Below are 20,828 nucleotides of genomic sequence, written 5' to 3'. Positions count from 1 at the left end.
ATGACTTTTTTCAGAGTTGTTAATCTCTCTGATCTAAATAAGAACCTTATTTAAACATGGCTATAAAGTGGGTTTTTAACATAATGTATCATAGAGGGTAAATCTTTCCTATTATTAACTTGAAACACCAAAATTGCTCCTTCTGTGCCATTCTAATCTATCATATCAAAATGACTGCTGCTTGCTTATACCAGTTTCTGCATGTGGTAAAAATGTGCACAAACTTATAGACTGTAGGTTTGTTAATTTTTGGGGAAAAAAAAAGAATAATCGATATGTTAAAAAAATCAGCAAGTCAAGAAAACAAGCTGTATTGAAACAGGAGGAGTCTACTATTTGCAGTGGATTTGTTGGATGTTGTGCCAGTACCCAAGGGCTGATACTGGGTGCTAAAGTCCTGTTGTATAAACTTACATTGTCTCCATGTTATGGAGAGACAGTTATTAGACAAAACACATCAATTTGCTAAACAATTAGTAATTCCTTATATATAAAAAAGACATTGTTGCATCCCTGATTCACACTTTCTCTTTACTTTTACATATAGGCCTTGTTGTTAACATTGAACACATTTTCAGTGTCTAAAGGTACAGGCCGTATAAGGCCTGTCAAGAATAATTAATATCTTAATTCTATTTTTTGTATTCCATTTGCTCTTGAAATATGATTTGTTTTACAGAATTCAATAGGGAGTAAACTTTACAAACACTTTGCTGGCTTCTTATTTACCTCATTTGAGGGCACAGCTCATAAAGAATATTGAAAGGTCACGTAGGCATAACATTCTGCTTGGATTAAAATTGTTTTATCTGCATCATATAGTATAATGTGAGCATATCAATGCTTCCCTTCTTACTACCGATTTTCCCTTTTCTCCTTTATCTGTCCGCAAGTTTGTTTTTGTCTGGATTAGGCCAAATTGTTTTATTCTTTACATAGATAAAATGTGGGGGAATAATCCGATTCAGTCATTGGAATTTTACTGGATTTTTAGTGGTGTAATTCCCATCAAAATTTGGTTCCTTGCAGATATTGTACTTGGTGGTGCTTTGAATTCAGAAGGAAAAATTGACTTACACACCACATTGACTCTATTGGCATTTTCTCCCCAGAAGGCAGTGGATTGTTTTTCAGGTAAGAAATGACAATTTTATTTGGTCCGCAAACTGCTCTGCAAAATCTTTTTCTATATGGTGCATCTTTCTCTCTATACACGTAAAAAGAAGTGCTTTTAAAGTGTGCACACAACATATAAAGACAGAGGACACAGATTAACTATGAACCTTTTTTTTTTTTTTTTTAAATATAGAATATTAAGTAAGCAGTGCAAAGAGAGACAAAGGATACAGTAGAGTTGTCTGATTTAAATGATTATTATAGTGGCTTATTGATCTTTTTACTCAACAGACTAGCTTTTGTATCTCTTGTTAGCCATGTATTCATCATGCAAATGATCAAATGGAATTTCACTTCCTGTTGCTTAAGGGGAAAAGAAAAGAGGTTTAAACATTGAGTAGGAGGAAGGGAGGGGAAAGAAACGTAACTAAAAGGGAGATTACTTTAGAAGTAAGGAGCTCTGTTTTAGTTGGAAACTGAAATAGTGCAGCTGTTACATCTTTAGAAATGCTAATGGTCATTAGAAACTGTTCTACACATTGTCAAGTATGAAAAAGTGAGGAGGGAAGGGAAAGAGGGTTGAAGAACAAGGCCTCTTTGGAGACAAATGCCATATTTACGGTAGCTTTGTCAAGGAATTTCTACATTTGATCTTGCAACTTTTTGACATATAAGTAATCATTACTAAGCATCCACCAGACTATTTATTTAATTGAACTTATCTAGGTAGAGGTTTTCTGCAGTTTGGTGCAGGATATTTTTTATGCTAGAAGCTTACTCAAAATCCAAATGTGAAATAAAATGTGAAATGTGGAAGTTAATCTTAAGCCTTTGTAGCTCTTATCAAGAAAAGTTGGTGAATTTTTAATGGATTTTTTTTAGGGTCTGTCTCTTTGTAAGGTCTGCATGGGATAAATGGAATACAAGTAATAAGTAGATTCCCTCTTTGTTTTTAATTTTATGAAGAGGTCTGAGTGTGGTGGGAGTGTTCCCATATGCTGCTTTTCTTGCTAAAATACTGTAAAAACCCTTGCCACAAAGCATAACAACAAACAGTGATCTGACATGCCATAGTTGTTAACGCACATTATGGGGTAAATTTTGGAGCCAAATGGAGATGTTTCATACTTTGCATTGCTGAAGCTATAGCTCTGTGAAAATGGTAGAGGCTTCAGGTAAGAAGGGCTTTTGTGAGATTTCCTATAGGAAGGCAGTAAGTATACACTGCTGCTGTTGTAAGAAGCTCTCATACACAATGTGCCAAGGGAACTTCCTCCAGATCAGAATTTAAACTTCTCTATGCTCCTTTAAAGGGAATGATAAGGAATACTCTCTTTATTCCCTGCAAATACTGTTTACTTTTAAATCGTATTAAAGGGGATCAATGTAAAAAATGTGTATTTTTAACAAAATTTTGGAGCATATCAGCAGAGCTGGTTGTGCTTAGAACTCAACCCTGGAAATTGCCCAGCATCAGGAGCTCCAGCAAAGCCAACGCTGGAGCCGGCATTTTTGTTTTATGCTACTGTATCTATCAAAATGTGGTGGACTTCAATTCCAGAATACCAAAACCCTGGTCTTGCAGCTGGATTTTAGGTAACACTTAGCTGTGCTCCTGAGGAGTTCAGCTGATTCCCAGGGCAATCTGTTGAAGATTGCAGGAAGGTTGACATTATTAACTGCAACTTTGGATGGTCTGACTTAAAACTTAATGTTTTAAAGTTTTATTTACAGCATGATTTCTTAGCCTGTATTTCACTGCAGTATTCTAAACGAATAATGTTTGATGTTTCACAGTACTTTAAATTAATAGATAAGCATTTACAACGTTAACACTGTCTTAATGAAGATTTTTGCTTGGGATTACAAACAGCTGCTGGAAATACGGTTCATCTATCATTTATAATCTTTTATTAAATTTGCACCTGGCAATGCAGCTATAGTTAAAAGTCTGTTAATTATGAGACCTGTGTTTGGGAGGCCTTCAAGTCTCATATCAAATCTTATCAGGCTAGAACTTTATACACAATCTTTTCACTAGGATGGACTTTTTTCTCCTTGACTGGGTCAACATTCAACTTCTTCACTTCTCAATAAATAGGTAATTACTCAAGAATTACCTGAAGATGCCAAATAAGAAAAGGATTTTTTTTTTCCTTTTTCCCTTCTTTCTGAACCTCCTTTTGACTGGAATGGAAAAACAAATTAACAGAACAGAGATGAAAAATAGTTCGTAATAAATGATTTAGCATGTATAACTTTTTTTCATTTGTGAATTGTCTGTGAGCTGCTTTTGATTCTCTCAGATGAATTTGCTATTCAAAATTATTCACCAAATACTTTATCTGAATAATTTTTGGTCTGGAGATTGTTGGCAAGCAGATTGTTGCATGTATTTGAATTTCTAATTTCAAATATCACTCTGTATATGTTGATTAGATGTAGTAACATTTATGTTCCCTATTTGGAAAAGAAGGTACTAGAACTCTTAAAATGATCTTTCCCAGTTGAATCCTTGTGTTTGCAAGTTCAGAATTGTCAGCAGGTAAATACCCTCTGAGCGGTTTGCCTGGTGACTCCTTCTTGCACGTAAACTCACTTGACAAAGTCTAAGGCTCTCTCAGAAGTAGTTCTCACCACAAAGCCCCACCAATTCACAATATGTATGTATATGCAAAAATGTGGGGATTTTTTAAAAAAAGTATTAACTTGGGTTGACCTTATTTTAATAATATTTTTCATTTTTAATGTCCAGTAGAGGGTATGGATTGCCTTTCTCAGGGAGCTGCCATTGTAAGGAAAGATCAGGCTGGAGGCTGGTAAAGGGACTGGAACAGCACACAAGGACTGGAGGAATAAGACTAGAAAGGGATAGCAGAATATTTCATAGTAAGAGAATAAATAAATCTGTCAATTTTGGGGCCACATTAAACTGTCCAGTATTGTATTATTTTAAGCTGACAAATCTAATGAAGAGTATAGGAAGGATGGATGAGCAGAAAGAAGGCTGATTCAGTGTACTGTTTTTATGTAGCAGTTTCATACAAACTATCTCTAACCAGCTTACCAATAATGAGATATTGCTAGATGGAACTCAATACAATAGCTTTTACATTTGTCACACAGTAAGACAAGGCAATATCTTGAAGAAAGAGAGATGGTGACAATGATGAGGTGTGTAAGAGAAACAGTGCAAATTCTTTTATAGGGAGAGAAGCAGAAAAACATAGAAGAATGGCTAGGAATGAGAGAGGATAACATACAGCGGAACTAGACCTGACCTGCTGGATCATCTAGTCTGACATCTGAAATGTACTACAGGAGCACTTGCTATCTTAGGGAAGGCATTGTCTGGCTTTCAATAGGAGTTAATCATCCAGCTTTTGCTTAATTTTGTACTCGGAAAGTTCTCTTAATGCTATTTTTTCATAACGTTTCATCAGCTCTTTGGTATCATGAATGCTTTGCCAGTCTGTGTTCTGTACCCAATGACTGGATTAAATACAACCAAATTCTAAAGAGAAAGTTCTAGTTTTGGTTCAAAAATGAGTAGTGATTTCTTAAGGGGGATGGCAGTTTCTAACGAGAGGAGTTAATCACATCCCTATGAAAGAATAACCACTAATTATTCAATGTCACAGTAATCTGGTAGCAAAGAGGTGTAAGTAGGTGTAGAGGCTGAGTGGATTCCTGAAACAATTCCACAGGAAGAATTATCACTGAAACCATGTTTTCACAGAACGTAGAATATCCTTAGCTTGAAGGGACCCACAAGGATCAGGGACTCCAACTCCTTTGTTTTGCTTTAATAAGTAACGTCACAGTGAGTGTGGTTGTTGTCACTTTTCTGGATTGGAGAGAATCTGTAGCCTTTTGGACATTGCTGATATTAAGAGTGCCGCAGCAATATTGTAGAATATACTACCGTATGAAGAAAAGTGTTGAGCTACATTTAATTACTTTCAAAAGCATGATTAATAAAGGGAGTAATTTTGGCAATGTTCACATCAGAGTAAACAGGAAACCTTAAAAAGAATTATAAATAGGGTACCATAAGGGTATTTTGGAGATGGAAGGAACGTTGAAGGTTTTGGGAAGATAATCAAGATTTGTAATCTCATTAATAAGGCAAAGACTGACTGTGGCCTGGCTTTATGTACACATGCAACTCCACTGAAGTCAAATGGAACTGTGCTGACACAAATAAGCAGAATTTAGATTGATCTTAGAGTAATGTGGGCAGCACAGTCCATGATCCCACTATAATCTCCTAGTGGAGATTCCCAGTGCAATATTGGAGCTTACACTTCCTCAGTCTTTTCCCAGGTGAACTTACTGTCCCTCTAGAGATGTTTTCACTATTTTCATGCATTTTTTAGAAGTGCACTTTCATGATAACTCTCTTTTCTTCTGTTCCTTATGTTCTTGAAGCTTTTGAGATCATTCTGAGCACTTTTGTGACTCTCTTCAGGTACCTTTAGTTAAATTCTGCTTGCTGAATATTTTGGATGTGTATTTGCAGTTTGGATGAATTGCTGATGGTGTACCGAATGCCGGCATTCAGAGGTATTTGACCAAGAATGATTGACAGTGTCTGTAACTACTTATTATGTCAAGGCTTCAGCACACCGATTGATGGGAAATGATGTATAATAAATTAGAATGATCACACATCATTTCCCATCGATTGAAATGCCAAATCCTTTGATGGAGTAATGAGTTATGGCCAATACCACTCACTGTCTTAGTGGGAGATTGATTGCATATCCCTTCATCAATGTGATCAAACAACTAAGGAATCCAAAGTACATATGTAGCACGCAAGTTCTACTGCATTTTCAGTATGAAATGAGAGTAATAGTATAAAGTCAGTGTTGCTTCTCTGGAATTATCAATGCTACCCAGATATATGGGTATGAAACATGAAAATGGGATCAATTTCATTTAATGCACATACTTTAAAGAAACAGAAGCTGATTCCCTCTAAATTTCATGTACCACCAGAACAGTAGAGATGAGGTAGGACTTACCAAAATCAGTTATGCAACAGTTAATAATTAAGAAAATCCTAATTAATGAAAGCTCTGTTCTTGCTTTAATATTTTCCTGAATTGCTTGTTTTTACAGAAATTAAGCATCATTTTGTTCTTGCATGGGAAAGAGTACATAGAGCTACATCTCCAGGAAAATACATGGCCTCCAAGTTAGTAAAATGAAAGGAAGCTTTCTAGCAGTCACTTAAATATTGAACAAATTCCTTGCTTTATAAGTTTGTTCTTGTCTTCCCTTTGTGATGCATCTTCCCTTTCCTTCAGCTTACGTTGAACACAGAGGCCATTTTTTATTCACCATTCTTTTCAAGTGTTGGAAAGTGGATGTAGTCTTTCTGTGGTGAAGACTTCTGAAGTAGAAATTAAATAAGTTCTGTCAGGTAAATTCCCTTAGGGAAGGAATTGCAATAATTTTTGTACTTTAATGTTGTTTTATAGGTGCATGCAAGCTGCATTTTAATACACAATTGTTCCATGTTGTCTGTGAGAAAATTTGATGATGGGGAAATGTGGACATATTGTGTACTTAAGTATGTTTGAAGTCTTTTGTAATATATTAGAATGAGTATTTCCGGATTATAGTTTCACAATAGGGACTGGTCAACAGAGCAATGACTGTATGAGATCAATAGATGGAAGCTAACTTTAAACCAGATACTGTTGCTGTCTTGCCATGGCAGCATAAGGCTTGATGTGGGCCAATTAACCCTACCTGTCATGGAGATTTTGCAGCAGGCAGTCACTTGTGCTAGAGCAAGACAGCTACCAAGATTGGAGCTGGCTAATTTAAGCACTTATGAGTGTCTACACAGCACTGCAATCACTCCTCTTACAGACTGCGTAACCTCTGCAACGTGAAAGCAGTGTGGTCATGCCGCAGTACTGAGGCTGCAGGCAAGTATTTGCAAATTAGGAAATGTTGGTATGTAGGTTGTTCGCGATACTTTTTTTTTTTTTTTTTTGGCCTAGCTATGCATATGCACTATGTCAGAGCCTTTAAGTACATGGTCACCTGCTATGTTTTTCTACTGATTCCTATCGCATTCAATGCATTGCATAGGTAGCACTCAGAGACAGCAGCAACTTTTTAGGTTTCTTAATGGAAAAAGAGAAGCACGATTTTACAGTTACATGCACTGCAAGCACAACTGCCCAGGGTCTTGAGGAGAATCTGAAACCTGAATTCTTTTTCTTGAAATGTGATGAATTTTAGGACTAAATAAGTACACAATAGGAAAAGCATGTTTTCTTGGCAAGATTTGCTTGAACTGTGAACTAGGTCAGATGGGTACTGGGAAGTGGTCCAAGGCATCTCGCTCTCTCTTCTCCATCCATCCATCCACCCACCCACCCACCCTGAAAGGCTGGCTGTCATTGGGGTTTCCAGTACATTATAAGCAGTTGTTCAGTTCCTTTGTCTGAAAAGACCCAGCCATAGATTATAGTATTACTCTTCACATACTGTTTTGGCAGTTGCTGCAATTGCTGACTGCTCGACAGAGACAGGAAAAAGCATTTTTTTCCCAAAAGTTTATAACCGCAAAACCTAGGCAGAGTACACTATGATAAAGAAAGAACACACATTTGTGGGTTAAGAACTTTCTCTCAGTCCCAGTTCTAAAGCTTCCATTAACAGTGACATTATTCGAGTTTATTCTGGATACCTACAGAAAACCATGATGTAAAGGTTTCTGGCAGGTACTACTGGTGACAACAGAACAAACAGAAAAGTAGTAAGTATGTAGTAATTAAAGAACTGAAAGTTTGAGAACTGATTTTATGTTCGTATAGTATATGTAGAGGCACATGAATAACAGTTTTTGAAACACAGCTCTGTATTAAGATTCAAACCCAATATTACACTTATTGCCACTTGCCTTTCAGGCATTTGCTCTGTTAGAAGCCTTTCTCCTGCATTACTTATTAGCACAACAGCAGTACTATGTACACTGTGCATAGCCTACTCTTGGAAAATATATGCAAAATTCCAAATTTTTAAAAATATTTTTATCTATAAGGAAAAGCTAAATATATCAAAATTGGTAGAGTTGCCATGCTATGGTTTTTTTTATACTATTGTAAGTCACAGCAGAATTTGACCTCAGATGTTTAACTTGCTTCCCATGAAAATCAATGTGGTTGGCGCATCCAAGTTCTCATTTAAATGTACATTGAGACACTGAAGTACTTTTTATAAAAGTGAATTTTTGACCAAGTACAGTAAATTGTAACAGCTTCTGACCCTGTTACAATAAATACATAATTTATCACAAGTACTCTACTAAATACAATTTTTCTGAAGTATCTTAGAGAGGTAGTTACTTGCTATGCATATGCAATTGCCACGTTTTAATATTTAAATATCCTGGAAGTTTTACTTTTTTGTTCAAAATGGGAAAGGCACATCGGCTTTTATAGCTGAATCAAAATCAATGTTAAATAATTACAAGTGAAAAAATCATCTGAAGCTATCCAACATGTATTTTTATACATTATCTCAGAAGGTCAAAACTAAGATTGAGAAAACATGCATGAATACAAATTGCTTTGCCATATTCAGGTTCCTATGAGTTCCTTTAGTTTTTGTGGATGATTGAAAAAACTTCAAAACGATAGGGCTGCAGGAGGACAGCAAATTCCAGGGCACCACACAGCGACATAGGATTCTGGGGAGTGGTCCCATTACCAGGCTCCCTTTGTGCAAATGCAGTAGAATTCCTGCCAACTCACAGTATCATAAGGATTTAATTAGCACTGAGAAATATGTTAGAAGGCTTTGAACTTTGGGATAGAGAAAAATGTATGAAAATCTCATAAGCAGCTAAACTTAAGGAAAACGTTGGGATAAATTTAATTGTCATGCTATTACTTAGGTTACCAAAGCAGTCAAAGTTCCTCTGATAAGGAAAACACTCTGTGGTAAGTTAGGCAGGGCAGACTGCTGTGTTCATGAAGCAACACTTCTTTGCCTACATTGCTGCATAATTCTACCTGGAGAATTACAGGTATTTGAGCACAAAGAAAATGGAAGTATTAATCACACTGTGTACTTTTGGTCTTTTTTATTCCTACTTGTATTCCATCAGTAAAAGCCCTAGTCATAAATACTCTTCTATATATTTTATAAATGCTACAAAGGCCTTTTAGGCCCTTGGCCTGAAGAATTTACAACCCCATGCATAAGCCAAGGCATCCCAGATGGGTGCAGGCTGACACAATTACCAGAAAATAATGATAATAAAGAAATAATCTTGTTCAATAGAGTAGACAGTGACCACAGTTTAACAGCACCTTTGCCATTGCACACTGGTGTTCCCATGTAAGTATTAGGAAAACTTTTAGGCAGGGGATACTTAACTTTTGCAAGTGTTTAAGGTGGTACCAGTTCAGCGGGAGAGAATACGGAAGTGCTTACTTTAAAATTCAACAAATATATGATGAAACGGGTTTCCCCCTTTGTCTGATTCTCTGGTTCTTTTAGTGGGAATAAGGAAAAACAAGGTCTTGTGTTCCTGCCAGCCACCTATAGACTGCCACTGAGTCTGTCGTGTTTCCTAGGAAATAGCTTGGGAAAGTGTAGATCATTTACAGATGAAACCTTTCGGTTTTCATTACTCAATAAAATGCACACAGACAAGTTACGCAAATAACAGTACCTTTAAAAGCATTTTTCAGTGCTGTAATGTTGCTCAAATTAATTCAAGTGATTTTATTAGAGATAAAAATTATTGGAAACCCTGGTTTCTTCTCTGATGCCTCTAAAACTATACCTAAGTGAAACATTTTTACTTTAGATCCAGAAATAAAAACTTCTGGCATTGCTCATCATTAGAATTTTTCCCCTCAGGCTTTGTCTTTATTAGCAGCTTAAGAGTATATTTAGCACTGTCATATGTGAAATCTCTTCTGTTTGCTAAACTAATATGGGATAAAATGTCTTTTTTTACAGTGTTACTCATTCATTATATAAAAATGAAAGAAACTACTTTAGTGTGTATATAGAACTGCTCTCTATTTTTATGACAAAGGGGAGGTGACAATACACATCCCTTAGACACCCAAGGGTATTATGTAAGAGTCATTAGTGTAATTGATATCCATATAAAGACTGTTGTATCAAACATGATTAAAATGTGCAATATATTACAGAGGTTCCAGAGTTCCAGCTGCTTTGTTATAATCCTTCTTCTGATAGATATGTTTCAGCTTCCTTGTAAAAAAAAGTAAAATTATTTCAGAAGAAAAGATAATCTTTTCCTTCTGTACTAATTTAAAGCACTATTTCTGAAAGGCATATATTGTCCTGTATATAATTTTCTCGGGTAGAGTGAGGTGAACATATACGGTATGTTCTCTCATGCAATAACAGTGTTATCAAAAGAATTCCTTGTTTCACAAAAACCTTTTATTTGAGATCATTTCCACCAACTGCTAATAGGCTGCACAAATTCCTGTAGTAGAATAAGACGGCACCTCTCGATGGCATGCTGCACTTACATATGCTTACACCTCTGGTACAGCAGAAAGGCGATCCTGCATTTACTATCCGGAGAAACAAGAAGGTGCACATTTCTAGAAAGGGGTTTTAGCTTTCCGTTTGTGTCTTTTTGTGTATTTTTAGGGAAATTTTACAGTACTTTTAATGTCTACTTTTAAATGTTGTTTCTTTTTTCTCTGAAAATCTTCCCATTTTCAAATGTTGGTCAGGCAGAAGGTGGTCATCAGTGAAGAGGCAGCCTGCCTAGAGTTCCAGCTGCAGGGGACCATAGTCACAAGACAAAAGTTCCTGTGGCAATAACAGTTTCTAAGGAACAACAAAAGAGGAGTTTTCCATGTTCGTCCCTGCCCCAAACTTGCTAATCATGACAGCTCCAACCCTGCAGGGTTCTTCGGCTTACACTGTCACAGTCTGTGCCTTTTAAGATTCAGCGTTCCTGATACAATGCCACACAAGACACATTCTTCCCCCTGTGTCCAGCTGAGATTGCAAAGTCGTCATTCTTTCCTGGTTATGAGCACTGAGCCCCTTGTTACCAACTGAAAACTCAAAGTTTGCATGTGACTCTCTTGTCATGTTTCTTGTCACAACCATCAGAGTTTAGAAATAATTCTACTGATAATTGTCTTTTCTTCCTATTGATAAATGAGTAGTTTATAACTCTACCAAACTTTAATATCTTTGCTGGCATTTTCCATGGCAGGCATCTGTCCTAAATACTACGTGTTCGATGATTAAGCTTTGACACTTTACTCATTTCCAAGTAAAGGTTATGAGGAGACAATTTCTCTGGCTGCCCAAAGAATGTTCTTGCTTGTTGAGAAGCTCTTTTTCTGCCATGAGTGTTGAAATTTGGCAGGGTTACCCTGGTGTTAAAATTTTTCCTAAGTATGTTCATATTACATGTATCAGAATAATTTTTGTTTCTACAGACTGAGTAGGGCTTTAAATTTTTTAATTTTTTTGCTATTTACATTCCCTAAAGAATCTATCTGCTCTGAAGATGCTATGCTGCAGGCCTGTAGGGATGCTGAACAGGATTGTTCCTACGCCTCCAGGTAGAACTGCGATGCTCAGCACAAGAGCTTACTGTTGGGAGAATCCAGCAGAACATGGAGAAAAGTAGAAAAATCTGCTGGATTCAGAAAGGCAATTAAAAATGAGAAATAAGAGAGGAGGAGAAACAAAACAAGCCGTCATGGGGTAAACGATTTGAACTGAAGAGGGTAGGTATCAAGAAAGGGAATGCAGGAGTAGTTGAGACATGTCTACACAACAAAGAACAGGTTGTGTTTGGAGGCAAAAGAACAACAGGCAGACAATGTGAGAAGCCAGAAGTTGCTCCAGAAACATGGTCTTGTACTCAAGAGTTGTGAATCTCTTCCTGCTTCTACCATCAGCAAGTACTTGGCAGGTTCCCTCTTTCACTATGACATCTGAGTGCAAGTTAGTTCACAGAGGACTATGCACAGGTGCTGGATTTTGTCTTACTGAGAGAAAAAGCTTTTCCTGGCTAGTGGGGTGAGGTGACCTTGCTGCCTCAACCATCCCCCTGCCCAATTCAGCTATAGGAGGAGCACTGAGTATTTGTAGCATTCAGGGTTCAGTTAGTTTGGGGCTGCTAAGGCTGAATTTGCACATGCTGCCCTGGTTCTTTTTCCCAGATGTGTCTTCTGACCATTCAAAGTTTCTTAAAATTTGTATTTTCCAAAGAAGCTTTAGGCAGATTTGCCAGGTGCCTGTCATACAATAACAGATATTTCTAGTGTGCAAATAACATTCTCAGAAGCAGGAATCATTACTCCCCAAAATCATGAGGCTGCCATGAGAGAAATGATGAAAATACAACCAGTAAAAGGGAAAACCTTCCTAAAGGGAACAACAGCATCTGCATGCAGTAATGCAAAAGCACTTGCAGAGAGATCTGGACAAATTGGAGAGCTGGGCGATCACCAACCGCATGAAGTTTAACAAGAGCAAGAGCCGGGTCCTGCACCTGGGACGGGGCAACCCTGGCTATACGTACAGACTGGGCAATGAGATGCTGGAGAGCAGCCCCGCAGAGAGGGATCTGGGGGTTGTGGTTGACAGCAAGCTGAATATGAGCCAGCAGTGTGCCCTGGCAGCCAGGAGGGCCAACCGTATCCTGGGGTGCACCAAGCACGGCATCGCTAGTCGGTCGAGGGAAGGGATTGTCCCACTCTGCTCTGCACTGGTGCGGCCTCACCTCGAGTACTGTGTGCAGTTCTGGGCACCACAGCACAAAAAGGACGTGAAACTGTTGGAGTGTCCAGAGGAGGGCAACGAAGATGGTGAAGGGCCTAGAGGGGAAGGCATATGAGGAGTGGCTGAGGTCACTGGGCCTGTTCAGCCTGGAGAAGAGGAGGCTGTGGGGGGACCTCATCGCAGTCTACAACTTCCTTGCGAGGGGGAGTGGAGAGGCAGGTGACCTATTCTCTGTTATCACCAGTGACAGGACCCGCGGGAACGGTGTTAAGCCGAGGCAGGGGAAGTTTAGGCTGGACATCAGGAAGAGGTTCTTCACTGAGAGGGTGGTTGTACACTGGAACAGGCTCCCCAGGGAAGGAGTCACTGCACCAAGCCTGTCTGAATTTAAGAAGAGATTGGACTGTGCCCATAGTCACACGGTCTAAACTTTTGGGCAGACCTGTGCAGTGCCAGGCGTTGGACTTGGTGATCCTTATGGGTCCCTTCCAACTGGGGATATTCTATGATTCTATGATTCTAACTGTCAGCAAGAACTTCTGACACTGCCAGGTCTTGTAGCTTGTTATTTTAACTCTGAGTTAAATAATGGGATGTTTCCTATGCCTCTAGTGCAAGCTGGTTATAGCCTATATAGTAAATATGTATCTAAATTGTTTTACAGAAGTGTGTAGTGAGTTTTCTGAAGGAGATGACAGTGGTGTAATAGCAACACTTAAAGTACGATCTTTCCTTTTACATGAGTGGAGTTATTGATTATAGAGAACCTGTTTTACAGCCAAGACTGACTTTCCTGTGCAGTAATTGTATATATGCTGCAGTGCTAAGGACATATGCAATTGCCTGAGAGCAGTATTGCCCTCTACTGTGGTAACCTAATTTCAAGCCTGGTTCTTCTGGGTTGTGTTATGAATAAAGTAATAGAGCAGTGCTGCAGAAGGATTTGTATGGGAGAAGAGTGGAAGGTTTCCTTCTTGTTGTGTATTCTGTATGGAAGCTACTTTACACATCATGTTTCTTTTTAACCCCAGCCCTAGTCAAATTTATGACAACACTTGTAGGGGTGAAACAAGCAATCTGCAGGTCAGGTTCAATGGAGACAGAACTGGGTAAGTGCACTTACTCTCTTGTAAGCTTTTATTACTAAGTGTTTGTTTTCAAGAGAGGAAAATCCATATTGCCCAGCATCATTGCAAATTCTGGATTTACAGTTTTTTAAGATTATCAAACAGGAAATTTTTATTGGTTAATGTAATTAACAGTTTATCTTTTAGCAGCGTCCTAAATTCAGGCAATATTTCATATCTTTTTTTGGCCTCTTGATTAACACACAGACGTGCATTCTCCAAGGAAGCATTGCTTTGTTGTTCTGTTAGGCAAGAAGCAGGAACACAATTTTGCCTGTCCCAGTGCTAATACAAGCTCCTCTCAGGATCACGATTGTTTGAGACACACAGTAGGGCGTGAACGTCCAGGTTGGTGCTTTGAAACCTATCCCTACACTAGGTGACATGTTTTGCATTCAAGGAAACACTGAGCTTCACGCACACAAAAAGTGTACACCCTCGCTGGACTTAAAAATCAGGGTTTGAGAATAAAACAAACTCGAATTAAATTGGTTTCATTTTGAAAAGTCAAACCCCATAAGACTTTAATACTTGGGTGTATGCTGATGAAATACCATGACTCTAAAGACTATTAATATTCATAGGAAGTCTGAAATAATTCATGACTTTCTAGAGTAATGTTAGATGATGTACGATGGTAAACAGTATCATTTACACTGAACCTTAAAAATTATTGACAAAGACAAGTTCCTAAACACTGGCTAAACCTTGTATTTGTTGTTATGATTTCTTGGTTTTATACTTCAAGCAGATTTTCAATTAACTCCACTGTATTCAGAGTAATTATTCATTTATTATAGTCAGTTTAGATATGGTAAAGATTAAAGGAGTAAAACAAATCATTTCAGTGACATAGGCTAGTGATACATTGTTATTATTCTGATTTCTTTGCCTCTTGCATAAGGAAGATTTATAGCATCCATTTTTGAGTGATTCCTTGTTAGCATATATTTTTATAGGTATTTATTTGCTAATATAAAGCGTTTTGATAAAATAAGGAGCAATTTTCCTCTCCCCCTGTTCGTTTAGGAAATACAAACATTCCTAGAAAAAAATAAAAAAGATTGTAGATTTAAACAGCTTACATATTATACATGCAATAAAATTAACTTGTCTATTAATAAAAAAAAAAGATAGAAAATATGATGCACTGCTATTCTAAGATAACTACATGTGTTCGATGTTGAGAAATTAATGGCACGAAGCAGATGCCTTCAGTCATCTAGGAAGTGTGGTTTCTCAGTGTACTGCAACTGCATGCCCTGCAGTGTGTCATCTCACTTATAAAGGGGTTTTACATGTTTATAAAAGTGTGTTAAATATTGGTAAAGTTTATTTTATGCATTATGCATAAAAGTTGTCATTAGGATTTAACAAAGCAGCTTGCAGAGAAAGATTAGAAATAAAATCTCTGTATACAAAAATGATTTGGATGGTTTAGCTAGATGGTTCTGACTTAAAAAAATTAACATTTCACTTACTGTTCCCAAACATTCAGAGAAAGGAGAAAAACAACACTAGCTGAAAAGAGTGAAATATATGTTGTTACAGCAGTGCCTAGTAATATCACTATTACAGAGATTCTTTTAGTATTTCCATTATAAATCCTCTTTATTCAGTGTAATATTGTGGTAATTTCAAATCACATTTGGCTTTAACTTGGCAAATAATCTGTCAACACAGGAATTCAGTTCATTTATATGTACACATGCATTTATTCTTATATGTGCACAGACTATATCATGTTCACACGTTGCTGATGTATAGATTTTAAAATAAGCAATGATTGTAAAGCTACTTTTTTTTGGTCGAGTTTTCCTAACCATCAATTTAAAAGGAGATTACAGATGGGATTTTCAAAAGCACTTAGCATTGCCTTAAATGGTTACATTGAAGTTAATGGTAAAATTCCTATGACTTAAATTGAAGTAAAGTCAGGTCAAAGCTGAAAATATGTTTAGGGGTCTAACTGTAGGTGTGTAGTGTAAGTGACTGACTTACGGGCATAGTGACATTTTTGTCAGCGGAACTTGAAGAAAATTATTCAGGGCTCTTTTGTGCCTCTAAATGTTCCCTGATCAGATAAAAAGCTTAAAGCAGTAGTCTAGGCACCCATATTAGATGTTTAATTGATTAAATTGGGGAAAATTGTTTTCCTTTTTAAAAACTCGAAAGGATGCTTTTATGGTGGATCTAAATAAAGAGGAAAGACCCATTAGGAAGTGAAGGATGCCACATGTAAACAGCATGGATGAATGTCATGGCTGGAGTTATAGGGCAGTATTACAGGTGGAGGTATCAATAAGCATATCGGAGAAACACACTGGCAGTAATAAAAAGGAGAACTTTCTGCAGCCATACTTTTATTTTTATGATGTAGTATATTCTAAATTTTTCCAGTTGGATAACTTCCTTTTTGCAGTATTTTCCTCACCCACATGCATCTGTACCTGGTGAAGACATTACCTGTCAGGTAACTTTATGAGATAATTTATATAACTTCTGCAAGTTAGAGGAGAACTTCTCAAAAGACAAAGCAATATAATGCTGAATTAAATTTGTCTCTGCTGTTTCTGTAAATAGATATGGTGCTGGCTAAATGCATAACACCAGAAGAAGAGAATTGTTGAAGTGGAATGTCCAAAAGTAGTTAGGGGCTTTTACTCCGGGTGAACTAGAACTCTTTACTTCCCGTTATCCTCTGGAATAAGTACAGAAGTACAGTTCCTTTGGTTTAAAAAAAAAAAAAAAAAAAGACATTTTGAGAAAAAACACAATTATTAGTCAATGTAATGGAAGAGATCAGTGTTACAATGTGTGTTCTTGGCCTTTATCAAACAGGATATCAATTCAAAGGTGATTCTTTGACTGAGCTTGTGGCTATAGACTGTTCCTGTGCAGTTTCTGTATTTCTCAGACACCTGAACTAGTTAATGTGGCTAGTAGCTGTGGTCACTACACCAGTTTGACACGGGGCTCTGGCCTCAATGGTAGGATAGTCTCACTGGGGTGATTTTGTAACGTCCCCCTGGGCAAACTGCTGGTGATGAGCCAAATGACAGACAGAATAGTGCTGGGGTAGTAGTGCCTCTGCGAACACGGATCAGGAGGGCCAGGCCTGCTGTGCTTTGGGATGTTGTGTGAAGCCAACAGCAGTCTTTTAATCAAGGCACTTAGGAATGTGCTTTTGTGCACACACCCAATTTTATCGATTTTAACAGAATTTAAGTAAATCCTTAAATATCTGGGTGATCAAAAGAGGAACCTACATATATATTTAAATACTGAAAATAAGGCCTGGCTCAAATACAGACATTTCATTCAGAAATTGGAGGAATTTTGGATTACATTTTGGTTGGTAGGCTTTAACAGTTCAATTCCTTTCAGCTGGCCAATTCCCAGAGAATGGTAGGTGTTCAAAGTTCATTGCAGTTACAGTACAGGTTTGCTTTCAATTAATGGTTATTCAGTACTGTTGCTATCTAGTACTGTTACTGTATAAAACATTAATAGCTTTCATCTCACTTGCCTGAAAAACAATCAAAGCTGATTATTTGAAGAGTTGTATAGCATTACTGTGCTTTTACATGATATGTTATTGCTTTTTTTTGAGGATTTCCCTGTTACACAGAACTTTATGTTTAAATAAATGAGACTATTTTAACATATTCTTAGACCAGTACTGTTTGGGACATAGGCTGCAAAGGATGACATGTCGTTTGGTCTCAGTTTGCAATCTCACATAATATACAACACCCCAAAAAGCCAGGTTTTACTTTGTTCTTCCTGAATGGATGATTCTCTTATGTCTTACAGTATTTTCCCCTTGTGTCCATCTCCTTGATAAATTGCAGGGAAATAAGAAGTTCCCTGTCAGTGTTTCCTGCACATATTGCAAGTTTAAAACAACCTAGGAACATAATTAATGCAACTTTATTTTTTAGTAGTGTCATAAAATGCATTGTATCATAGCTTAAAATTTCTCATTGGTTTTCTTTGCAAAGATCAATAATATTTAATTCAAACTTCAAAGCAAGAAATCCAGATAAAATACTTGCTACCTAAGAGACTATTAAAATACAATTATCAGAAGTCCAGATGGCTTGGCACAGAGAGAGGGACATCATGTCCTTTAGGACGTTATTCAGATCTAATCTGAAATGACTACTGACTAAAACTCTTGAGCCTACCTGCTCTGCAGCCTGTAGGAAGCAGTCAAATCCAGCATTCAAGTCCAGTTTCCACCACTGTTCGAGTCCAATTTCTCTATTAGCTTCTTATCATTTGGTCATTCCTTGTACTTTCCCAGCTATGAGCATTCCAGGATTTGGAGGGGTCCCCAGCAAAATTCAAGAGATTCAAGAGAACTGTATAAATCACACACATGAGTGTGGGATGCCATATTGCTGTGAATTTCCATTGCCCATTGTACTGCAGAACTCTGTTGGTCTTCAGACAGTGTCATTACAACAAAATGTAGTTGCTGAAACTAGGGTTTTAGATACATTTCAAGAAATTCAGGCCTTTTTATTTATTTATGTCTACAGGACTAGGGAATGTAGACACTTGTGGTGTCTACATCACAGAACCTTTCATTATCCTGGCCAAATATGGTATAATTATGCGAAGGGAAACATCTTCACCATCCACGCAATCATTTATTCCTTTTGTGCTACTATCAAGAAACAATGTGGGGAAGGAAATTTACCACGTGTGTTTCTATTTTCATGTTTTCTGAGCAAGAAATTACAATGCCTAGTGAATAGAACAGGTTCTTTATACTCATCATGGGCTATTGTGTGGAAATGCTTTACTGTTTTTGGAGGAACACCCCTAAATTTGTAAGATGTGTTTTGAGAAGTGTGTATCTGACCCAGAATGGAAATATTTACCACAAAAGAGATTTCTGAGCTGTAAATGGGAGCTAAATCTTATTTAATCTCTGGAAATCACAACTTGTGTGGCTGTTCAATCTGACCAATTGTATAATAAACAAACATGAAGGTACTGAAATGATATGGGCTCATCAGGCCAGGATGAACACAGAGGGTCTGTGCTAGTACTTGTAACGTGTAGGAAGTTTAATTTCTTACTTCTTCATCCCCCACAGAATATTGCACATTGCTCCATGTAAAGAAGTACTGATGGTTTAGCAAACCATTAATGGACCTTCTGTAGGATTTAGGATGGAATTTCATATGCTTACTGGATCAGCACGTGACACAAATGGAAGAAACAGTGGGTTCATACATAGGTGGTTTTTCTGCACTTTTCTTATGCCTTGACCCTGGAGATGCCTGAAGGAAAAAACAGTCTCTGGTATAAAGAGACAGGAGTACCAACTTGAGTAACAGTTGCCAAAGAACTGCTCCACTAACCACGCTGAAGAGACTTTTCGTGTTCTTGCTGTGTTCCTTCTTTGGCCTGTTCTGCATAGTACTCATGCACTGAGATCAGGTAATCTAGGTTTTGTAGTGGAGCCTCTGAAAACAAGGACATTTTCATGCATGTGTTAAGATAGCCTTTATTTCCCCTTTGCGCTGGTGGCATAATACAAAGGGAATGTAAAAAATATCTGTAAGTGATGTTATTTTGGCACAGTTTTCATAAAACAGAATTGCATTGCTATGCTTAAACCACTTTATTTTTATTTTTCATTTCTTAGTTCTTCTGCTAATCAGAGATTTTTGTGTTTTGCAAAAGAGAAAAACTTGCAGCAATTGGTGTTGTGCCTTGCAACGTCTTTTCTTTGTGAAGTAGAATTACTGCCTAACGGAAAGTAGAGATTGCCTTCAAGTACTAGAGACTAGGATATCAGTGGTCAAAAGAGGTCTTGGCAGCTTGCCCCAGAACAGGCTGCCTAAACTTCTGGATCATTTATCTCCCTCATCAGCACATGTCTTGTAAAAGAGCTGGTGATCCTTACAGACCCCGTAAAGCACAAGGAAATAGAGTGGTAAAACAACAACAACAAATGTGAGTACATTATGCAATTGTTGGGCATTAATTTTGATAGCATTATAATCACCTTTCTGATTGCACCACAATAAATACTCAAAGTCAAAAATAGCAAAAGCTATTTTTCCTCTTTTTGCAGGGAGATGTGTATGAGAATGGTTTTTTATAGGAACCCACTACTAAGGGAAGGGAGTGATGAGGTGAAAATGGGCAGCTACTGATTCTGCACTAGAGGGTACTGGTTTTAGCACTGAAATACTGTTTTTCATTTGATGCTCAAGAAGAACATGTTCTGGAGGGGTAATGACTGACTGAAGTTAAAACATCCAAAGGTCTTATGGCACTCCAGTAAAAATATATTAACTTCGTATGTTTACATATCCAGTTAGAGAGGTTAGTAACAAGGTGAAGACTAAATGCAGCTCTTCTGGTTAGAGAGCAAACCATGTTCACCAACAACGGAAAGAATAGAAAAATTGTTGTAAATTCATGATTATGTCATGACTGGATTATTGTGCCCCTGTAGCAGTAGTTTTGGGTACCCAGATCATTATCATCATCATATCTAGCAAGAGACATCTTGCTGACTTTCGCATCCTTTCTGTACGTACTATTTGCATTCATCCTTGCAGAGCAGTTGTTTAAGACAGGCTCCATAGTAAAAAGCTACACGTGGGGATTATGCAAATCTTCCAGGCCAGCTATGGAATGAATAGAACCTGAAGAACCTATCTTTTAACAGTGTGGCTTGAGAAAGGTTTCAATTCTCTATTTTCTGTTTGATACTCATCAGAGAGCCCTTTGCTAGAACCTGAGGCAGTGGGAATTGGGAGAGAGAACAGAGAGAATATA

General features: G+C 37.5%; 1 protein-coding gene across 50 annotated transcripts in view; it reads left to right on the top strand.

Annotated features, from left to right (window-relative positions):
• The window catches only part of LOC308199202 (uncharacterized protein), a 506,154-nt gene that overhangs the window by 121,955 nt on the left and 363,371 nt on the right, over positions 1–20,828 (top strand). For 43 of the 50 annotated variants that reach the window (XR_013954445.1, XR_013954446.1, XR_013954466.1 and 40 more), the window contains one exon: positions 1,030–1,134. The exons of the other annotated variants lie outside the window; for them this stretch is intronic. The gene's annotated coding sequence lies outside the window, so the exon portion shown is untranslated. The remainder of the gene's footprint in view (positions 1–1,029; positions 1,135–20,828) is intronic. 50 annotated transcript variants of the gene reach the window in all.

The sequence above is a fragment of the Anser brachyrhynchus genome, assembly GCF_964034855.1.
Source record: "Anser brachyrhynchus genome assembly, chromosome: 8".
Taxonomy (NCBI): domain Eukaryota; kingdom Metazoa; phylum Chordata; class Aves; order Anseriformes; family Anatidae; genus Anser; species Anser brachyrhynchus.
This window is presented reverse-complemented; position numbering and strand designations above follow the sequence as displayed.